The 21,924-nt window shown below is 37.7% G+C and overlaps 1 protein-coding gene across 1 annotated transcript in view; it reads left to right on the top strand.

Annotated features, from left to right (window-relative positions):
• Positions 1 to 13,395: 13,395 nt before the first annotated feature.
• Positions 13,396 to 21,924, top strand: part of LOC145694604 (carboxypeptidase D-like) — a gene marked incomplete in the record, with an annotated part of 104,107 nt that continues 95,578 nt past the window's right edge. The window contains 1 exon segment of the mRNA XM_081770991.1: positions 13,396 to 14,168.

The following is a 21,924-nucleotide window of genomic DNA, read 5'->3' as shown; positions in this document are numbered from 1 at the left end:
ATCGAGCAAATCGTACCACAAATTGCGCAGTTTTCCCATTGCTAACGCACCCTTGTGCACAGGTGCGTTGTCCTGATTAAAGATGATTTCCTTCTTCAAGCCAGGCCTCTTCTCGCGAATTTTGGCATCCAGCTGGTCAAGAAGGTTGGAGTAATATTCACCTGTAATTGTTCTCCAGGGTGTCTACTGATACTGGAAATGCTTGAATTATACTGGAATTTATTTTTGATACTGGAAATATACTGGAATTTTGATCCACATACTGAAAAAACATGAAATTGATAATTTGTTAACAATAGTTTTTGTAATTGTTTTAATAGTCTTAGCAACAGTTTTGTATTCATTGAGATTGTATTTTTTTTCCAAAGCAATAGTTCTATTCATTTTTCAATTAGACATTTAAAATAATGGGTGGAGTGAGGGATGTGAAGGGAGTTGGGAGACCCTTTAAAAATGTTAAAAAATCATTTGTATTTAAAAAAATCAAGGGTAATTAAATTTATTAGAAATAACATATTCTTTTGATGGTAAAACAGTTACAAACCTGAAATCATCAAGAGTATTATTCCTAAAGAAGTTTTAAAAAATCATTGTAATAGGTATTGGAATTTTGCTTATAGTTATACTGAATATACTGGAAATATACTGGAATTTTGAAAATGAAACTCAGTAGACCCCCCGTTTCTCCTTTTGCAAGGTAATCAATTAACAGGATCCCTTTCGTATCCCAAAACACACTGGCCATGACCTTTCTGGCGAATACAATCGTCTTCGCTTTCTTCGGCGCTGCACCACCGGCTTCCACCCACTGCTTGGATTGCTGTTTCATTTCTGGCGTGTAGTGGTGAACCCATGTCTCATCCATTGTCTGAAATCGCAGCACAAGATCTGTCGGATCCCTTTTGAATCGGTCCAAAGATTGCTGCGAAAATCGTTTTTGCATTTGCTTTTTGGTCGGCAGTCAGCAAATGCGGCATCTATCTTGCGCAGAGCTTTCACATCCCTAGTTCTTTGTGCAAGATGTTTCGCACTCGTTCCTCCGATATCCCCACACTCTCAGCTATCTCACTCATCTTCACCCGCCTGTCGTCCAACACGATATCATACACTTTTTCGATTCTTTCCGGTGTGGTTGCAGTTTTCGGTCTTCCTTCACGGGGTGATCTTCGAGGGATGTGCGACGACATTTAAATTCAGCTGCCCACTTTTTAACGGTTGACATGGAAGGAGCAGAGTCTCTCTGTAAACTTTTATCAACTTCGGATGAATTTCCATCCAAAACGAAAAATTTGATTACCGCACGATATTCAAGTTTATCCATTTTTACAACTACCACGCAAGACATCTAACTGCAACAATACTTGCACACGAACTACTTGAGAGAACAAGTTGACACTTGTTATACGAACAACTGAAAAGTGCCCTCAGGCAAGAACAATGAAATTTTGCTGATCGGAGTGCCATCTCTGGGTCAGGCCGAGAACTTTTCACCCCGCCCTCGTATATACCTCTTTGTGATACGCACGTGGCCCGCGTCCCATCTTATGCAGTAGGTTCCACTTCATACAGTCGGTGCTCAGAAGGGACGTTAAACTCCAATCAGTAAATCAACATTCAACATTGATAATTACAAACGTGTATTTAGTTGATCAAAAGGTATAATGGACAAGGGTCACATGATCTTTTCCCTATCAGGATTCTGCCGCTTACAGTCGGACAATTTGTCCATGCCGACCAGATGCCGCGGTCGGATTGCCGCCGCCTCTCCGCGCGATTTTCGACCGCGACAAATAGTTGGCTTGCCGAGCAGTCGGCAAACCGCCGGAAATGAGCATTAAATGCGTCGGCAGAGGGTCGGAGAGAGGCCTTTCCGACTGTTTTGCCCACTCTGACGGTCGGTAAAGAGTTGACAAAGGGCATTTCATTTTACGATTTTACCGCTTGCCGCCTCGGCAAAAGGTCAGCAACCCTGAACAAGTAGATCGTCGTGCCGCCGCGAATGGGTGCCGGTTGCCTCCTGCGGCCCGCCACCGTCGACGACGGGAATCCCTCTTCCCGACCGCGACTTCCTGATGGGGTTCAGGCACAGCAACTATTGACACTTAAGTTTAACATTATTTGCATTCCTTTATAAAAAGAATAACTGAAACGCTTGTTATTGCGTGGGAAGAATAGAAATCCTGTTTTTTTTTTATTTTACTTTAACGTACCACGATTATCAGTGCCGTACCCTGGAAAATCAGCATCCGGGACGAGAGTATACGACGACGCCCTCGCACCCACCCAGTACATATGAGTGAGGTTGACAGACCAGCCGCGAAGTGCCACCATGATTGACGCGAAGCTAAGAAATTTTTCAAAAATAAACCCTGCTTTACCTTAATTTTGAGCACTTTTTATTGTGTTTTCCTTCCATTTTACATTTATCTTTTTTCTCTCCCGAATTTTGCGCCCCCTTTACTTCGGTGCCCGAGTCCGTCGCCCCCCCCCCCTCCCACAACGGCACGGTACTGACGATTATTTTCTTTAGGCTGAAGGAGCCGGATGGTTAATGAAAGGTAATGATTATGAAATTAAGCTTTTTGTGTTCCCACCAGGAATCGAACTCGGTACTGAGGACACACGTTCAAGGTATTAGACCAGCGGAGAGGGCTATGAAAAGACACGGTTTATGGACAATATTTATACCTCCTTCGTCCCCTTTCGGATACACAATTCAAAGTATAATAATAAAACCCCAGGTTAATCCAAGTGCTATTATTATTATTATTTTTTAACTTCAATATTCCCCCAATTTCGCCATTTAATGAATATACATGTATAAAGTGAGAAATTAAGATGTAGAAATTGTCCTCCTCCCCCTTTTAAAACTGGAATTGACAAGAACGTTGAGACATGTGCCCGCTTGTTTTTAATAAGGAGGTTATATTTCGATTTTCATTCCTGTAACTTGAGGATCATGTATTTTTGGCAGAAGTTTTGAATCCTTCCTTTAATATATGCATTTTAATCGAAAGGATATTATAAAGAAAGCTTAGTCCGAGGTAGGCACTAAATATGTATCAAAATTAATTTCAAACGGTTCAACCGTTTTCCCTTGATGCGATTACAAACCAGATTGCTTTAATTTTTACTTTTCGAGATAGTGGACAATGATTTATATTTCAGTATTGTAGCGATATACGCTTACTTATATTGATAGTGGTTTATATTCGTATCTTAGTTATTTATATTTTACTCCGGTATGATAGTTTCAAATCATAGCTTTTGGTCTTTATTGATTGTTCAAAAATTAAGGCAGCCAGTTTTTATTATTATTATTATTATTATTATTATTATTATAGCTATTTCATTTACTCATGACTCATGTTATGCTCAAGAGTAAGAACAGTTCTTGAGGAGGAAAACCTCACGGGGAAGGAAATCCGTTATATATTCAGGTTAGAAAACTAAAGCTCTCCTTACTAGTCTAGTGACAAGGGCGCGCGTCTTTGGTGTACCGGGCTCCAGGTTCGATTCCCGGTAAGAAAGACTTGAATTACTACGAATTAATGTGGTTCAGATTCTACCTTAAATTGTTGGTTCTGTTTCATATAGCCTTTATGTTGGAAAGGGACGTTACACTACACCAACCAATTAAGTTACAGAAGTATAAAGTATACAGGGTGTTTCAAAACAACACCGACAACGTATGGGAGGTGATACCTGACACCAAAATAAAACAAAAAGTATAGACCAACCTGGGTGTACAAGTGTTTCCTTTCGGAGTTACAGGCTGCCGAAAACATCAAAAAATGAACTTTAAAGGCCCATAGCTCCAAAACTATGGGACCTACCGTAATCGGGTCAAGATTTTACGTAGGAAATAATATGTGCCCTATCCAAGAATCCATGTTTCAGAATCCTAAGATTCTCACGCAAAAATTTTTATAGGGGTAGTTTGTGAGTACTTCAATTTATATGCCGTAGCCAAACTCCCTCTGAAAAAATTGTTGTGTGAGTATCTTAGGATTCTGAAACATGGATTATTGGATAGGGCACATATTATTTCCAAAGTAAAATCTTGACCCGACTACGGTAGGTCCCATAGTTTTGGAGCTATGGGCCTTTAAAGTTCATTTTTTTCATGTTTCCGGCAGCCTGTGACTCCGAAAGCGAACATTTGTACACCCAGGATGCTCTATACGTTTTGTCTTATCTTGGTGTCAGGAATCATCGAAAACTAGCAGAATCATCTTAATGGCAGGCGTGTTTATCGTACACAATGAATTTTTAGGTTTGCCACAAGTAGTCGTCGATTTTTCGGAAACTACGCATGAAGATTTCAGGCCCGTATTTAGGTAAGTGCTATTCTGTGCTCGAGCATAGAGCGGCAGAATTTAGGGGGCGGCAAAATTTTGGATTTTTTTTTTTTTAAGATTCACAATAAAGTAATATATAAAACTAGAAACCCGTAGATTCTCCCGCAAGCGCGAGAAAATATGTTAGTGTCTTTAATTTGCTCTAATTACAATAGTTACTACTTAGCTAGGGTTTTTAAAAAGTTATCCTCTGCCACCCCCACACCAAGGGGTGAGGATGAACTTGAACATAATGAAAACTAATACAGTTAAACTCAGCGACCTCGAAAACTATGAATTCATCACTAATATATATCGTTTTCGATTACTTTTAAAATCTCACCCCTTCGCTGGGAGTGGAGTATGACCTTGAAGTTGAATTGGATTAAAACTGTCACTATTCATCGCAGCGAGCCGAATTCAACTCTAATAATAGTCGTTTTCGATTATTTAAATGTCCCCCATGATATTCTTATGAAGACTTTGATCCCCCATATCTCACTTGTCAGCTCAGGTGTGACCTAGGGACCTGGAACAGGTCACTTGGATCATTTCTCTGAGAGCTTTAAAACATATTAAAACTCCATGTTTCTCGGGTCATCAAACATCTCGGGTCTCGGGTTTCTATTATGGTTCTCGAGTTGGCAAACGCTACAGACAAATAGATTATTGCATTATTAATATAGATAAACCATTACTGACAGTGAATAATGTAAAGAATTATTTTTCTTATTAGTTATCAGTGATACTGGTACGGGAGAGGGGGCGGCAAATTATTTAGAGCACAGGGGCGCACAATATGTAAATACGGGCCTGGAAGATTTACACCCACTCATATCATTTTCTTCTGTGTAGTGGTATTTATCGATTGGTATGTTTCATCTTTATTATTATTATTATTATTATTATTATTATTATTATTATTATTATTATTATTATTATTATTATTATTATTATTATTTGTTAAACGTAATAATAATCATGTCTGCTATACTGTATGGTTGCTAAACCTAGTCGCTCACTTTGAGTGGAGAACGCAGTAGAGATGCGCACGAGACAAGATTTGTGGCTGCCTCGTCTCGAAAATGTGCTGTAAAAGTGATGTCTCGACTCGAAAAATGTATATTTCTATATTGAAAGAGCCGTGTCTCGACTCGTCTCGTGCGCATCCCTAGAACGCAGACAGAATATTTTACAACAAAATCCTGAGACGAATATTCGGGCCCAAGAAGAACGGGAATGGGGAATGGGGAATGGCGGAAACTTCATAGCGAGGAACTACATAATTTGTACCGTTTACCAAACATTGTTAGGGTCATCAAATCTAGGAGGCTCAGATGGGCAGGTCATGTTGCTAGGATGGAAGAAAGTAGGAACGCTTTCAAAGTCTCAACTTTAAGAGCAATTGGAAAACGACCATTAGGAAGACCTAGGCGCAAATGGAAGGATAATATTAAGATGGATCTCTCACAAATAGGAATACAAAGTAGAAACTGGATCCAGTTGGCTAAGGATAGAAGTCAATGGAGAACTTTTGTAAATGCGGTATTGAACCTCCGGGTTCCTTAGACCATAGAGTTAGTTAAACGCTAATAATATGTAAAAATTGAAAGTTGCTGGGGGCTTAGCCCCCTTTGCCATCTGTTAACTACGGGCCTGGGCATGAGAGGATCGTTGTAGCATTATACTTGCAGCGTATTGTAAGATAGGGATTTTTTTTTTCAAAAAGAAAGAAAAGAAAAAGAAATAAATAACAAAATGAGTGTACAGCTCGCGAAACTGATTTATTGATTCCTGTCAGTATTGTTCATTGAGTGTGTTGCAATAACGACCCTTATACAGTAAACTCCAGTAGTGCAGCTGCATTTGTTGTAAGTAGAGTTCATTTAGATTGTATAAATTTATTGAGGCCACGAGGAGGCACATTGAACCGATTTCAAGGAAAAGTGAAGTGTTACGTCATAAAGAAAGGAAGAACGAAAAAAAAAAGTCTGTTGCTACTTGAGCCGAACAACCAACCTACTCTACTTAGTAATTGATGTTTCGTGGTTGGAGACCAACATGAACAGCTGTTTTGCTCGTTCATATTCGTGTGGACAGCCAGCGTTCATACTCTTCGAAACTCTTCTCTGCTACTTCGCCAAGTTGTCCCATGCAAACTGGCTCCAAAACAGTAAAAGTGATTTTCATTTTTATAACGGAACGATTACTATAGTTAGTGATTTGTTTTCTCTCACTATCGTTTTTTTTTTTACTTTCTTTCTTTTCTTTCTTTTTTTTAACAACGTCACACGATTAGGTACCGGGCAGTGTTGAATTCAGACATTTTCACCCGGGCGGGAATGTCAACTCCTCGGGGGGGACGGTTGTTTTTCTGTATTTTTGCAAGAAAGCAGCATATTTAACAATTCCATTCACATGCACATCTTACCTAATATTGAGACTAATTGCTGATTCAATGTGAAATTATAATTAAAAAAAAACAAAAAACAATCGTTTGATTTCATCTAAAGCATTAAATAAAGACTGGCAAAAATATTTTAGACTAAACTTTAACTGCTATTTACAGTAGCTATTTTTGTTATTATTTCCTATATTCAGTAGTTATTGTTTGTTACTAATGTAGAAGTTTTTAAAAAGATTTAAATTAACTCAAATATTTTTTGTCCTAAAACAAACACACACAGAAATATCTTAACAAAAAGTTATCATTCTTTCTCACACTTCTGATTCTAAATCAAGCATATTAGCCTTGGTTTCTTCACTGCATACACATCAATAGTTTAGTTTATGAAATCTTCAGTAGGATTAGTGCCGTGTCGTGGAAAATCAGCGCTTGGCGCGAGAGTATACGACGGCACCCCCGTATATATGAGTCAGGTCGACAGACCAGCCGCAAAGGTGAGAAAATTTTAAAAAGTAAACCATGCTTTTCCTTGATTTTTAGCACTTTTCATTACCTTTTTTCTTTTATTTTATATAATATGTGCACATGTGTTTTATTCCTGTTTTTCTTTTCCCCTCTTTTCTTTTCTTTTTCCCTCCCGAATTTTGCACCCCTTACTTCGGCGCCCGGGGCCGTCGCCCCGCTTACCCCTCCCCCATGGCACGGCTCTGAGCAGGATCTTCAACACCTTCACTTTCTTATATACTACTATCATATTGATAAATTCTATATAAGTCTCTAATCCAGGAGGGATAACTGTTCCTCCCTGATCCCTCTATATGACGTCCTCTGAATCTCTGCCTTTAACTTAATTATTTTTAATTAAAGAAAGGTGTGTTTACTTTAACAATCGTAAAACACATTTACGTCTGTTACTTCCGATGCGAGAAATGGGATTTAGGTGCCCTATTTCAAATAATGCAAGAACTGTACATTTTCAAGAACTGAAATCTGTTGACATCAGAGATCATATGGAATGATCGAAAGATCTTCCTATCTTTCCTTTCCTATCTCAACCTGTGCTAGTGCTACCTACAAATATACAATATAGGGCGAGAGTATAGTACCTACTAAGATACAAACCTTTCTTCAACAGTTGACAATTTCATGTTCTGCCAAACTCGGTCATAGCGTTAAGAAATACAAGTTTTATTGGCTATTTGGTATTCTATCTTAGATGTTACATGTTTAATATTTATATAGAATGAGTCTGCGTCATTTATGTGTATATTGAGAGATTAGATTTCGTCTGCACGTGCACGGAAAGAAAGCAAATAATTATGTGAAGTAATTTCTACATTTTGTGACTGAAATTCTTTGAGTTTCTCCGGGGGGGAATGAATTTTCTTCGGGGGGGAGATTCCTCCGGGCTACCCCTTGAATTCAACCCTGGTACCGGGGGCGCGGTGGCTCAGTGATAGAGCCTTCACCTCCGGCGCTTGGGGTCCCTGGTTCGATCCCAGCTCGCGCCGTGTGGACTTTGTGGTGGACAAACACCGTGTTCGTGGGTTTTCTCGGGGTTCTCCCGTTTCCTCCCACTTTCTTCATTCCACCATTTCACTCATCTCTCATCATCACCATCTCCTTTAGCCTAACCGCCATAACCGTGGGACGTAAAACTAAAGATTTCATTTCATTTCATTTACGATTATGTACCGACGTTAAGGGTGATGATTAGATGGATGATATTGGTGAAATGACGAAAGAGGAAAGAAAGGGAAACCCTCGAGAAAACCCATGCACACAATGTTTGTCCACCACAAAGTCTCCTTGGCAGGAGGAGGTGTTTCGATTTGGTTTTAGGCTCTAAATGACAGAAGTCATTATATAAAAAATGTGGACCGTAATTTGAAATGATGTTACACATTTGCTTCAATTTTACACAAAAACAATTCAGTGCCGCCACAAGTCCACTTTCATGGGTTTTTACACCACCATCGAATACACACATTCTCACTTATTTCTTTTCAGTGTTACCAGGTCTTATGTTCTAATATAACAAGCTTAACCCTTTGGGGATCCTATGGTGCAATTTTGTACCATACGCGTTTTTCATGGTACATTGCATTATTTCTCTTCTATTTGAGCTTTTTCGTCCGTTTTTTTTTCAAGTCCAGAGGCCTAGTAGAAGACATTACGTATGGTTTCAGACCATCCTGCGTCCAGACATAGGAGGTGATGACGTCATAAGTCAAAAATTTATTTTCTCATTTTCTAAGCCTATGTTCAATATTTTTTGGCGGGCTTATTTTTCTACGTAGAAGATTGAAATTTTGCACAAACATTCAGTGCACCAAGTAGTATTTACCAGATTTTTTGTTCCGATGTCAGTGCTAAAACAGGGGGGGGGGGACCAGAGGTTCAAAGGGTTAAAAAAGGGATTTTTTATCCCCAAAATCCCGTTTTTCGTCATTTTCCCGCCTTACATACATGATGGGGACACGTGAGTCATACCGTCTGAAAGGCAGTTCCATTCTGAAGAGAATGATGGTCGAATTATTATTCTGGGGTAATTAGGGAATTTTAAAAAAATATACTTCTATATAGGGAAAAAATGGGACATGGTGGGTATATTTTTTTTTGGCGGGCTTATTTTTGAACGTAGAAGATTGAAATTTTGCACAAACACTTAGTCCACCGAGTAGTATTTACCAGATTTTTTGTTCCGATGTCAGTGTTAAAACAGGGGGGAACCAGAGGGGCAAAGTGTTAAAAAAGGGATATTTTTACCCCAAAAATCCCGTTTTTCGTCATTTTCCCGCCTCGCATACACGATGGGGACACGTGAGTCATACCGTCTGAAAGGCAGTTCCATTCTGAAGAGAACGACGGTCGAATTATTATTCTAGGGTAATTAGGGCCGTCTCAGTGAATTTTTATCCAAATATACTTCTATATAGGATAAAAGTGGGGCATGGTAGGGAAATTTTTTCTGGCGGGCCTATTTTTTCACGTATAAGATTGAAATTTTGCATAAACATTCAGTCCACCGAGTAGTATTTACCAGAAGTTTTTTTTTCGATTTCTGCGTAAAAACAGGGGGGGGCCAGAGGGGCAAAATTTGAAAAAAGGGATTTTTAGACCCAAAAAATCCCTTTCTTCAGGATTTTCCCCCTTTACATACCCGATAGAGACACGTGAGTCATACCGTCTGAAAGGCAGTTCTGTTCTGAAGAGAATGATGGGCGAAACATGACCCTAGGGTAATTAGAGATGTCTCAGGAAATTTTTTCCCTGTGATCATGGTGTTTTGGGGTCGTTTTGGGCATGGTGGGAATTCCTGATAAAATTTCTCCCGCCCTTACTATTCAAGATAGAAACTTGAAATTTGGTACACACATTTAGTTTACCAAGTACTCTTCATCAGATTTTTTTGGAGGTCTCTACGTTCACACAGGGGGGGCCAGGGGGGCCCAAATTTGGACAAAAAAATTCCCCATCAAAATTTTCCCTTTGACATCAATTTTTCCTCTCCTGGTATATGGAAGTGATACCATTTGAAAGCCTGCTTTATTCTGAAGAGAATGAGATATGAACCATGATCCTAGGATAAATAGTGACGATACAGTACCTGCTTGACTGAAAGTCTAAAAAATAGCCCAAAAAGCCAGGATCCGGAAAGGGTTAAACAAAAGATACTAAAATACATAAAACCCAACAGGAGGGATAGAATCAAGGAACCCACAAATTCGAGATGAGGACTCTACCGGTACCACTGAGCCACCATTTAATTTTACGCAGTGCTAATGGAGTTAAATATTTATTTAAACACTTAGTGTATGCGTAGGGATAATTAATAATAATAGGTCTAATAAATTCGGTGAGGGAATTCTTCAATAGAATCAGTTATAGCTGTAGACCAGAGATTCTCAACATGGGGACGTAAAGAGAGAGCAAGGGGGCCGCAATACATAATGACAGAAGTAAACTACATTCGCAGGCTGGTAGCCAGCCCAAAAATGTAGGGGGGGGCCGGCTGAAGTTAGGGGGGGGCGATCCAACCATATTATAATTACCATGTTATAGTTCATTTGCAATACTACCGTGAAAATTTTACGGGGGGCATCAAAAATTTAGGGGGGGCCGTCCCCTAGACCCCCCTTGGATACGGGCCTGTACGTTCGTAATGACGACCCTAGTAGCAGAGACAACTTGTAAGCCGCTTGCTGTAAGCTTGCATTGCAAGTCGGCAAGCTTGCATCTGGCTTGATTGGAAAGCGAGCAAGCATGCAGCAAACTGGATTCCAGTAACAAAGGTACATGGGAGCAAATTTGTATTCAGTGTTCCATTTAAGCTTGCAGCACGTGTTTTACACTAGCGACAAGTCAATAACATATCAACGGCCAGTGATAATATGACGCTCTGCGAAGGATCTAAAATATCGCTTGCAAGTACAACAAAAAGCAGATTGTACGAAAGCACGCGTGGAAAGGTCAAGCGTAGAAAAAGCCATGCACTCGCAAACTGGCAGAAAGCTTTCTTGCTACTAGGGTAATGTTTGGAAATGTTTTTTTTAAAGTAGTTAGATATATTTTATTATTATTATTATTATTATTATTATTATTATTATTATTATTATTATTATTATTATTATTATTATTATTATTATTATTATCGAAGGTTTGAGAATTCAACGCTGCATCGGAAATCGCAAAAGTAATCTGACCAACGAGCGACAAGAAGTGGGAGGAACATGTAGTACCCACGTTTGACGAAGAGTGGCCCCAGGTTATAAAGGTTAGGAAACACTGCTGTAGACAATAGTGATTTCAGATACCCCGTGGCAGTGAATTTCACTTGAAGAGGAGCAAAAATAGTTAGTACTGCGAAAATAATAGAGTAACCCACATTGAGGATAAACAGAGATATGACATAGGGGCCATCTGTGTCTTTGAAGTTGTCTCACTCACATTATCCCTCTACACGGGTGCTCCCTCTCTTGGAAGTATCCTTGAAACTCCTTCATACGTTTTTCTGACATTAGGGATGTGCGCGAGACAATTGCTGAGGATGTCACGTCTTCGAAAATGTGTTGTAAAAATGATTCCCATCTTGAAAAAATGTATCTGTTTCTACTGGAAGAGCTCTGTCTCATCTGGAAGAGTTCATGTACAATCATATCCAACACGATTTCCAGGGTCGTAACAGAATTATATCTCATGACCTCTCTGCTGGTCTATTGGCTAGTGCACACTTTTTTTTGCAGGGGTCCAGAGTTCGATTCCCGTTACAAGAGCATTAAAGTTGAATGCATTACGATCGTTCGGATTCCACGTTAAACTGTACATCCACGTCTTATATAGCCTCGCTGCTAGAAAGGGGCGTTACACTTCAAGCAAGAACTCCAACAAAATTCCAACTCATGAAATCAAGCTCCAAAAGTGACACAATAAGATATTATGTCTATTTATTTTTATAAACAAATGCTCACAATCTCTTGTTCCAGCTTATGTGCCTAGTTATTATTGAATACAGTATGTGCGCCAAACACCCACCAAACTTCGGAATGGAGGGCTACAAAATACATTAACAAACACCGTGCGTATGAGCTTTTAACAGTGGCAGATCTAGAATTTAAAAACTAAGGGGGTAGCCAGAACCCGTATTATGATAGGTATATCATGAGTTTACTATAACCTTTCAAAAATTTATAAATAATAGCTTCAATTACTTTTGTCACGTAAAAAACTGGGAGACCTAAGCCCCCCAGCCTCAGCCTAAATCCGCCACTGAGTTTCAAATGGTCTACTTTGGTTGTTATCTTTATTATTTTACCAGTGATGCATGTGCATCATAATTTATTTGGTTTGTCATCAGTAGTAGTATTTCATTTTCCCAGCGAAAGGGGGGGGAGGAGGAAGAGGACATACTTCACCGATATATGAGTTTCACGGGTTTTTTTTTTTTTTTTTTTTACTACTACCTGGGTACAGTGTTTCTTCCAGACATGTTTTGGGGGACACTCCCCCGGAGTTATGAGAATGCCTCCCCCGGAGGAGACCAAACGAATACTTCTATAATAAATAGAATAGTACAGTGTGAAAATAATATATGCTCCTCCGAATATTAAGTGTGCCCCCGGAACATTTTTCTGGAAGAAACACTGCCTGGATACAGTGGCGTATTTAGGGAGGTGATTATCAAGCCCCACCCCCGAAATAAATTTGTTATATGCACAATTCGTTAAAATTTGTCGGCACCCAAAAAGAAAAAATGTAAGTGCTTATTCAAGTGTTGTGCACAGTCACCCCCGAAACAAAATCCTAAATACGCCATTGGCTAGATATAGCAGTATACAATCGATCTAAAAGTATGGACTGCTCCAATTGACGGGAGAGTCAATTGCCCCTACCTTTCTCAAATTATGCCCCTGTTTGTCGTTATCTTCATTAATTTAAGAGAAAATCAGATGCACAATAAATATCATGACATCTTTTGGAAATTAAAAATGTAATTTTGAAAATTACAAATTACAAATGTACTTTTTTTTTTTTTTTAGTTCCGTCACTCGGAACTGGAACAGTGAATCAAAATCACAGGTTAATCTCCATGCGAAATAACTCTCTTTTTTGAGAACTGATCACGGGAACGCCCGTCTATGTTGACGGCTTATGTGGGTCAGAGCACAACATAAAGTGTAATCGCAATAGGCCACACAATCTGCTCAGCATGGAGCTGAGAACACCCGCTGTTCTGAAAATAGACTGGTGATGGGGCTGCGTATGTATAGTTTATCGTTGGTAACAGAAGTGAGAGAAAAGCATGGATTTTCACGATAAAGTGAGCGTTTAGACTATCTTTTGTTTTTGGATCAAGTATTGGAGCTTATCTGTACATGACATTCAAAGACGCGAGATGGACGAAAGTGCTGTAAGTTTAAACTTAAACATTAAGAAAAAAGAAAAAGAAAACCATGTTTGATAGTTACTTCTTCCGATTTCCTTTGACGTCTGAATGAAAAGAAATGAAGTACTTCTGTGCTTAGGGACTTGGTTTCGAAAGCGAAACTCTATATAGTTAGATGATTTAGCTCACAAGAGACATCTATGTGCGAGAAAAGTCCCAAACAAAACGCGCCTTGTTAGTGGTGCTTCTAGTGTTCATTACGAAGGAGCAAGTAACATAACACGCACATCAGGGATCCGGCGAGTGTTGTAATAAGACATGAGCGTTCGGTCATGAAAATAAACTGAAGACCTGTTTGTCAATGTCAATTATTTTTCCTCTCTAGGGAATTAAAAAAAAAAAAAAAAAAGTGAAGAAGTGTGCTTATATGTGTTGTGGTACTGTCAGTTGCTAAAAGTGAATCAGTGTTACAGTATATATTTCCACTGCAGGATATTGCAACTTTTTGACATAAATATGCGGAGAATTACAACAGGTAAGTGATTATAAATTAATTAGCTATAATTAAATTAAAAATTTCTTTTTTAAAATAAATAATATTTTCAGTGATGAACTGTTTATCAGCATCAGATACGCCGGAATCAAAGTATTGAGTATGTGCGTGTACATTGAAATTTTATTTGCGCTCGCAAGTTTTTTTTTTTTTTTTAAATGAATAAGACACACGACTTGGATTGACATCTACTTAACAACAGTTAATCTAAAATAAATTTATTTCTAGCTACTGCGCTTTACAGTTGATTATATAACATCTTGTTACAATTATTTTAAATTTAAATTTCTAATTCTCCGAGCGGCCAAGTCATTGTGATTGGGATATAGAAGTTTTATATTACAAAAGAAATACAAAGTATCACTGTCGAACAGTCTGTCACTTTTGAGTTGTTAATTTACGGTTTTGAGTAAAACGGAAATTAGAATTGTTATTTCAGTTTAACGTTTTATGATTGTAACGTTTAGGCTAAAAGAGACGATGATTAAACCAAGTGAATGATGATGGAAGAATTGGTAAAATGAGAAAGTGGGAGGAGGAAACGAAAGTATACGATGTTGTTCACCACAAACCTGCGCATCGCCGGAAATATAGAATTGTTATTAAAATAAGTTATGATTGACAGGTATACGAAAATAACGATCGTAATTTTTTTTTTTTAAGGATTAGCTGTGTTTTGTATTGCACATCGCTTGTAATTTAACATATCTGCCAGTTATTAATTGTAGCTTTATTTATTTATTTATTTATTTAAGTTTAGCGTAACTTTTCAGCATTGATGCTATCTGAGACGTGGACTTACAGTTTAAGGTTGAATTTGAACAGTGGCGGATTTAGAAGGTAAAAACTGAGGGGTGCAGCCAGAACACAGACTATGATAGATATATCATAAGTTTACTATAAACTTTCAAAAGTATATAAATAATAGGTTGAATTATTTTTGTCACTCTCAAAAAACTAGCTCCCTAGGCTCCCTGTCCCCAGGCTAGATCCGCCACTGAATCTGAACCTCCGCAATGCGTTCAAATTTTAATGCGCTTCCACAGGGAATCGAACACGGGACCCGGTATACCAAAGGTGCACCGTGGTAGCCGCTAGATCAATGGGAAGTGCATATTATAACTTTACTAAAAATACTCTCAGCGAGTATCATTCCTTTTGACACATAATAAATAATATGTGAATTATTTTACATGTAACATATTTAAATTACTTTTTTTTAATTGGTAGGAAAATTAAGGAACAAATCTCCTCATAAATAAAACGAGAGAAAAATCTACTAATTCTGCACATTTCAGTACCATTGGTGATTAAATAGATATTATTATTAATAATAATTTGTGGGGCCGCGGTGGCTTAGTGGTAGAGCGTTCACCTCTGGTGCGTGGGGTCCTTCGTTCGATCCCAGCTCGCGCCAAGTAAACTTTGTAGTGGACAAACACTGTGTGCATCAGTTTTGTCGGGATTCTCCCGTTTCCTTCCACTTTCTTGGTTTCACCATCTCATTAATTTCTCATAATCACAGTCTCCTTTCGCCTAGCCAGCATAATCGTCGGACGTAAAACTTAAAAATTTAATTTCATTTCAATAATAATTTATATGTTACAATCTTGCTTGCTCTTGAGTATTTTAGAAAGCAAAAAGATTACCAGAAATCATAAAGAAACATTTGTGTTCCTTATAGACCTATTTTATTTTATTTAATATATATATATATATATATATATATATATATATATATATATATATATATATATATATATATATTATGTGTTAGCTTATGCGATTTTGATTGAAGAATTAATATTTCGCATGCACTCCATCCTGTTGTACTGTACTACAAACATTTTTATGGAATACACAGAAAAGCGACAGAAAAAAAGAAACTTCTAGTTTTAAGTCCCATGCTTATTCCCTCTAGGCAAAAGGAACCCGATAAAATAATGAAAAAGAAAATTATAGAAAAAATAGTGAAATGAGAATTTGTGAGAAAAACGGAAGAAATTCAGGGAAAGAATGTTGTGCATCACAAAGTCATATGGCTGGGGATCGAACCATGGACCTCTCACACCAGAAATGAGGGCTCTAGATAAAAAGAATGTAAAATAATTGCAGTTATTTCTAGGATGATTTATTGCTACTAACTTCGAACAACGTTAAATGTTCTACATGTTGAACTAATATCTTAAAACAGTACGTTTGGGATCTTTGATTCGATCCAAGTCCGGAGCTCCTCCGTGGCTAAGCGGTTAGCGTACGCGCCTTTGGCGTGGGAGACCCGGGTTCGATCCCCGGCGGGAGCTCATGTGGTTCGGATTCCACGTTAATCAGTAGGTCCACGTCTCATATAGCCTCGCTGCTGAAAGGGACGCTAAACTAAAATCAACTCAACTCGATCCAAGTCCGCGTCAACTTGGATTTGTGGTGAACAAACACCGTGTGCGTTAGTTTTCTTGAGGTTCTCCCGTTCACTACTACTTTTTGGATTCTACCACGTCATTCATTATCCTCGTCATCACTGTCTTACTCGTCTCGGCACATAATCGTGGAACATAGAAGAAAAGTTAGTGAGTTGATATTTATTATACCGCGTTAGTACTATTATGTTGTTTACAGCTATACATTATGTGCATATTAACAGGATCGGCTTTACCATATGTGAAGCACGTGCAACTGCACGGGGCGGCAAAATCTGTCATAACTATATTATTTAAAACAAATATTATTTGTTGGAAATAGATTTCATGATGATAACCTTCTATTTGAATATTACATTCATAAATCAAGTTTAGGTCGCATTAGTTTAAGGTCACATGAACAGTGCTAAAGCAAATGATAAAACAAATTCCAGCATGAATTGCTTGATTGTTGTCAAATAGAACAACTCAATTCTCGAAGTAGCGAACGCCTATTCTATTTAGTTAGTTATCACAGTTTTGATATGAAAACTAGTCGTGTCTTTGTCACAAACGAGTTCCTTATCGTTGAAGCTGGAAACAATTAAAAAAAAAAAAAAACAGATGTAGAAGGAAAATCAAGAAATAAAGATAAAAGAGTTGTACTGGAATTTCAAACTGTTATATTGAGATTGAAGATCGATCGAAGCTCGATATTGAATTCTATAAAAAGGATTACCATTTTTACTCTGCAAGTGTGTTTTCTTTATCTTTCATAAAATAATAAATGAGTATTTAACAGTATGCAACCGGATTGTATTTGTAGTGCTTAGGCTTTTCTGAGTGCGAGTTCACTTTCCTTCTTCGTTGTTCATGACGGGGTAGCATACTTAAAATTGTTGTTCTTTCTGGGGAAAGGGGGCGGCAAATTGTCTAGGACATATTAGGCAAATGATAAAATTGGATAGACCATCACTGCAGAATGTTTTTCACTGCTGGAATGCATAAACAGGCCTATATGGTCTTTATTGGCTTTCGCAACACCTACATATACAATTTCTATTTCTTTGAACTGCTTCTTGAATTCGAATCAAGCTTTTCTACGTGGGAGGAAAACAGAATACAGTAATGCTAGTAATTCTTCTTTGACTAGCCGAGGAAATTACTTGACAACAGGGTTCGAACTCTGCTTATATGTTCGAACTCTGCGTTAGCATACACGCCTTCTGTACACTAGGTCTAGATTTAATTCCCGATGGGAGTTCATGTGGGTTGAATCTCACGTTAAGTTTTAGCATGGGCGGCGATTAGGGGGGGGGCAAGAGGGGGCAGTTGCTCCCCCCACTTTTTTTAAGTGACGTACTAATTTATATAGTTTCATTTGGAAATGTAAACAGGATGTCCACACAATTTGGAGAAAAGATCTCTGACTTTTCCCTGACTTTCCATGACGAAAGTTTCAGATTTCCCTTACCCCTAAATAACTTTAAAATATAGAAAAAAGAAAGAAATCCCAGCCTCCACATTCCCCATAGTTGGCCTTGTTCTCTTCCGCTTCTGTTTCTTTCTTTTTTCAATTTTCTTTCCAAAGGAATGTAAATTTACAAGCATATGCATTAGGCTGATATTGATTAGGCCTACATATTACACAATATGTAAAATTACAAACGAAATGAATATCCTTCTTGTTGTCTCCGCGGTTTAATTTTCTTCTCTTCTTCCTCCAGCTCCTTTAGTTGTTGCTGAATCTTTCGTTTCTCTCTCCTCCTCTTTTCCTCCAGCATTTATTTCTCTTTTCTTTTCCAAATACACCTGATATTGTCTCATTGAACTTCTCACTGAATTTATCATACCTCTTGTAATTATTAATCCTGATGATCCACCTATTCCCATCACAGAATCACATATGATCCGTTGAGTCACCAGAGATTCTTCTTGTAAGTTATCAACAATGAGAATTTTATTTATTGTTAAACCACTTTCAAAAAATACGTTTCCGTGAAAGAAGATAAAACACAATTTCATAACTGACCATAAGTCAATGAAGTTCTTCCCATTTCCTAAGACTTAACTAGTAAGTAAATAAAAAAACTCATCAAGTCCAATACCATCTCTGTCATTGGCTATGAATTCATTCGAGTGTTCCTTAAATTCTTCAGTCTGAGCTTTCACTGTGAGCTGGAGATAATATTTCTTCGTGTTCTCAGCCACCATGCAATTCTTCTAGAACAGCGTCTTTCCTTTTGAGCAAATATGACAGGATGCAGTTAGATGCGTTTCTCGCAGAAAATTAGTTTCAACAACTATATCAGAGAACACTGACTCCCTCAATATCATCACTGAGAACACCACATTTTGCATCCTGTAACAGCAAAGAAATCAACCCTATTTCATAAATTCAGTAATTGAACAATGGATCTAAATCGATTTTTCCCTTATTTTCCCTGACCAATCTGCCATTTCCCTGACTTCACCTGATACATTTTTACTTCCCTGAACTTTCCCTGACTTTCACTTATTTTTCAGAATGTGGACACCCTGGTAAAGGTTTTGTATGTATTACTGTTTCATAGAAAAAAAATGGTGTCATATGATATTTGATAGTAAAACTTATTGGTTATTTGTCTTCCCGTGGAATTAAAAAGCTACAGAAATTGCGTTTTAATTGCAATTCAAAGTAATTAATATTTCAATTGCATATTTCTTTAAATGTCATAGCATATGCTTCCAGTACTTACTGTATTTCATTTTCTAAGAGTAAAAACATTCATTTAATGGTATGTGTGGAATTAAAAGTATAAGTTGTTCATTAATTCCCAGTTTCAATATAATTTCTGCAAAACAAGCGTCATTATTCATTACTATGATTAATATTATTCCTTCTATTTATTTGTTTTGCAAATTTATTAGATAATCTGATCATACAATTTTCCAGACAGAATTTTAAGATGTTCATGAGCAAAAACTCAAATCTCTTCTTACACTTTCGTTGTTTAAGAGTATAAAGGGCTAGTACCTATCTGTATTAGTCTTATGAATTTACTTAATAAAATAGAAATACGATATACGGTATTTTAAGTGAAAAAATATAGTATCTTATTAGTTATACAACCTTTCATCAAACAGTGTTAGATGAAACACAAACAACCAGGAAATCTAACATTGATATACAATTGTTCAGATCATATCTCCCCCTCCCCTTTTAACGTCCAACCGCCGCCACTGAATTTTAGGTTCACGTCTCACATAGACTCGGTGCTCAAAAGAGACGTTAAACTCCCAAACTTGTCAGTCTTACTTATCTATTTCTTTTATTGGATTTTAAGTAGACTTATTTGTTTATTTGTATTTGTCCATGCTCATGACAAGTGAATTAATGCTGTGAAATTATTATAAAATGTTTAATTCAGTAAAATATAACAGTAATAATAATAGCCATATTATATTTTTTCATGAAATTAGAAAGAAACATTGCACAAATGGATTGTCATAATATTGCCGTCAAATAACAGCGAAGCGTAACTAGGAAACTTTGTCAATCTCTTAAAGAATTGAATAAGCACTTCTTGTGTCACCGTCAACTACTCACATAGTTCTTACCTCTTCTCAACGGTACCACAACAGGCCCGTATCCACGGGGGGGGCAAGAGGCCCCCCCCCTAAATTTTGGCTGGCCCCCATAAAATTTCACGGTAGGCTTGCAAATGAACTATAATATGGTGATGAAGTATAATACGATTGGGTCGGGCTCCTCCTAACTTCTACCGGCCCCTCCTAAATTTTTGGGCTGGCTACGGGCCTGTACCACAAGTGGCTATAACACATTTGTTGTTTATAGTTGCGCAGCAGCTGCAAGATCATTATAAGTGGAGTTTCGCCGTAAGGTGTCTGTCGCCGATTGATGATGACAAACGAAATATTCTTTATGAGATTTTGTAATTATAAGCTATTCTTGCAGTTTTCGTGTTTAAATAACTGGTGAGTTGAAAGAAAGAAATGACATTGTCAGGTTGTTTTCAATTTTACTATAATGAGGAATGAATGTCCTATTAGACCCTATAACTGAGTTACAATTAATTCATATTTAAACTGCGTGATGTATAGCTTTGCATTAATTGTAGGATTAGATTCAATAAAGTACTTACTAATTTGAGTCACTGTCAGATAGCAGGTACTCATCCCTTTGTGAGATTACTGATGATGCACCGAAGGCAGCGATAAGTTCGGGTTCGGGCGCAAGGTTTTTTTTTCGAGATATGGCCATCTTCTTGTAACAATTACAATCTCCACTCGATTTTGTACGTGCCTTTTTTCTTTCTTTCTAGAGGAAATATTAAAAAAAAAAAAAAAAATGCGACACACATACGTGTCTAATTATTTTAAATTGAAAGTCCAGATACCAAATTTAATCTGTCTACCCTACAGAGATTCAGAAATATGGACATTTTTATTATATTAATTACCAACTCCATTTACCCCTTCCCCCTCGAATTTCCAAAAATCCTTCCCTAGTGGTACCTTGCATCACAAATTCTATGCACTGTCAAATTGTCACGTTTCTAGGTAAAGCAGTTTGGCTTAGGCGTTGATCAGTCAGTCAGTTAGGTCTTCTTTTATATATACTACCGGCGCTATTTGCACAGCGCACAGTTCTAATATGAGCTTGAATCTCCTTCTCACTTCTCATTATATCTGTACAAGTCCTTTCACGGATGCAAGTAAAGGATAGGAAGACTCTCAGAAGGAGTGAACTGCTATAGACAAACGTATAAATGTAGTATTTTAATATGTAGAAGTTGGGGGAGTTTGTGGCAAACTTGGATAAGTAATATATGATACTAAATGCAAATATTTTTTCTTATAATTCCATATCTGAGTATCCCTCATTGTGGGTCCACGAGCCTTCGAAGTTGTCAGCTTGCAATAGGTTTTGTCATTCAGAAGAGCGCTTGAAATGTCCATCAACCCGCTATACGTAGCTCCTCTACCGGTTCCCTTTCACAAGAGTATCAACCAACACGTCCTAGTGGCAATATTAAACTAATAGGGTAAAAACGGCAACTAAAATGTAGCATAGAAAAATATACTTTTTTTTTTTTTTTTTTGTTTTGAAAATTGAATGAGAACTGGCAAACCTACACAAAATTTGGAATCTATCAGCGAAAACGGCACGTTTCTAGCACTTGTAGTTTTCGATATCTTATTGTCGGAAGGATTGGCCACAAACATATAAAATTTTCTTGACTACAAACATATAAACCTAGCATTTTAATATATAGATAGAGATAAATGTTGCCTACTGTAGGTAGCCCTATTCACTATCTCACGACCGTCTTTGTAAG

The sequence above is a fragment of the Thermobia domestica genome, chromosome 9 (assembly GCF_964235325.1).
Source record: "Thermobia domestica chromosome 9, izTheDome1.hap1.1, whole genome shotgun sequence".
Classification (NCBI taxonomy): domain Eukaryota; kingdom Metazoa; phylum Arthropoda; class Insecta; order Zygentoma; family Lepismatidae; genus Thermobia; species Thermobia domestica.
Note: the sequence above shows the minus strand (reverse complement) of the source record. Positions and strands in the feature narration are given on the sequence as shown.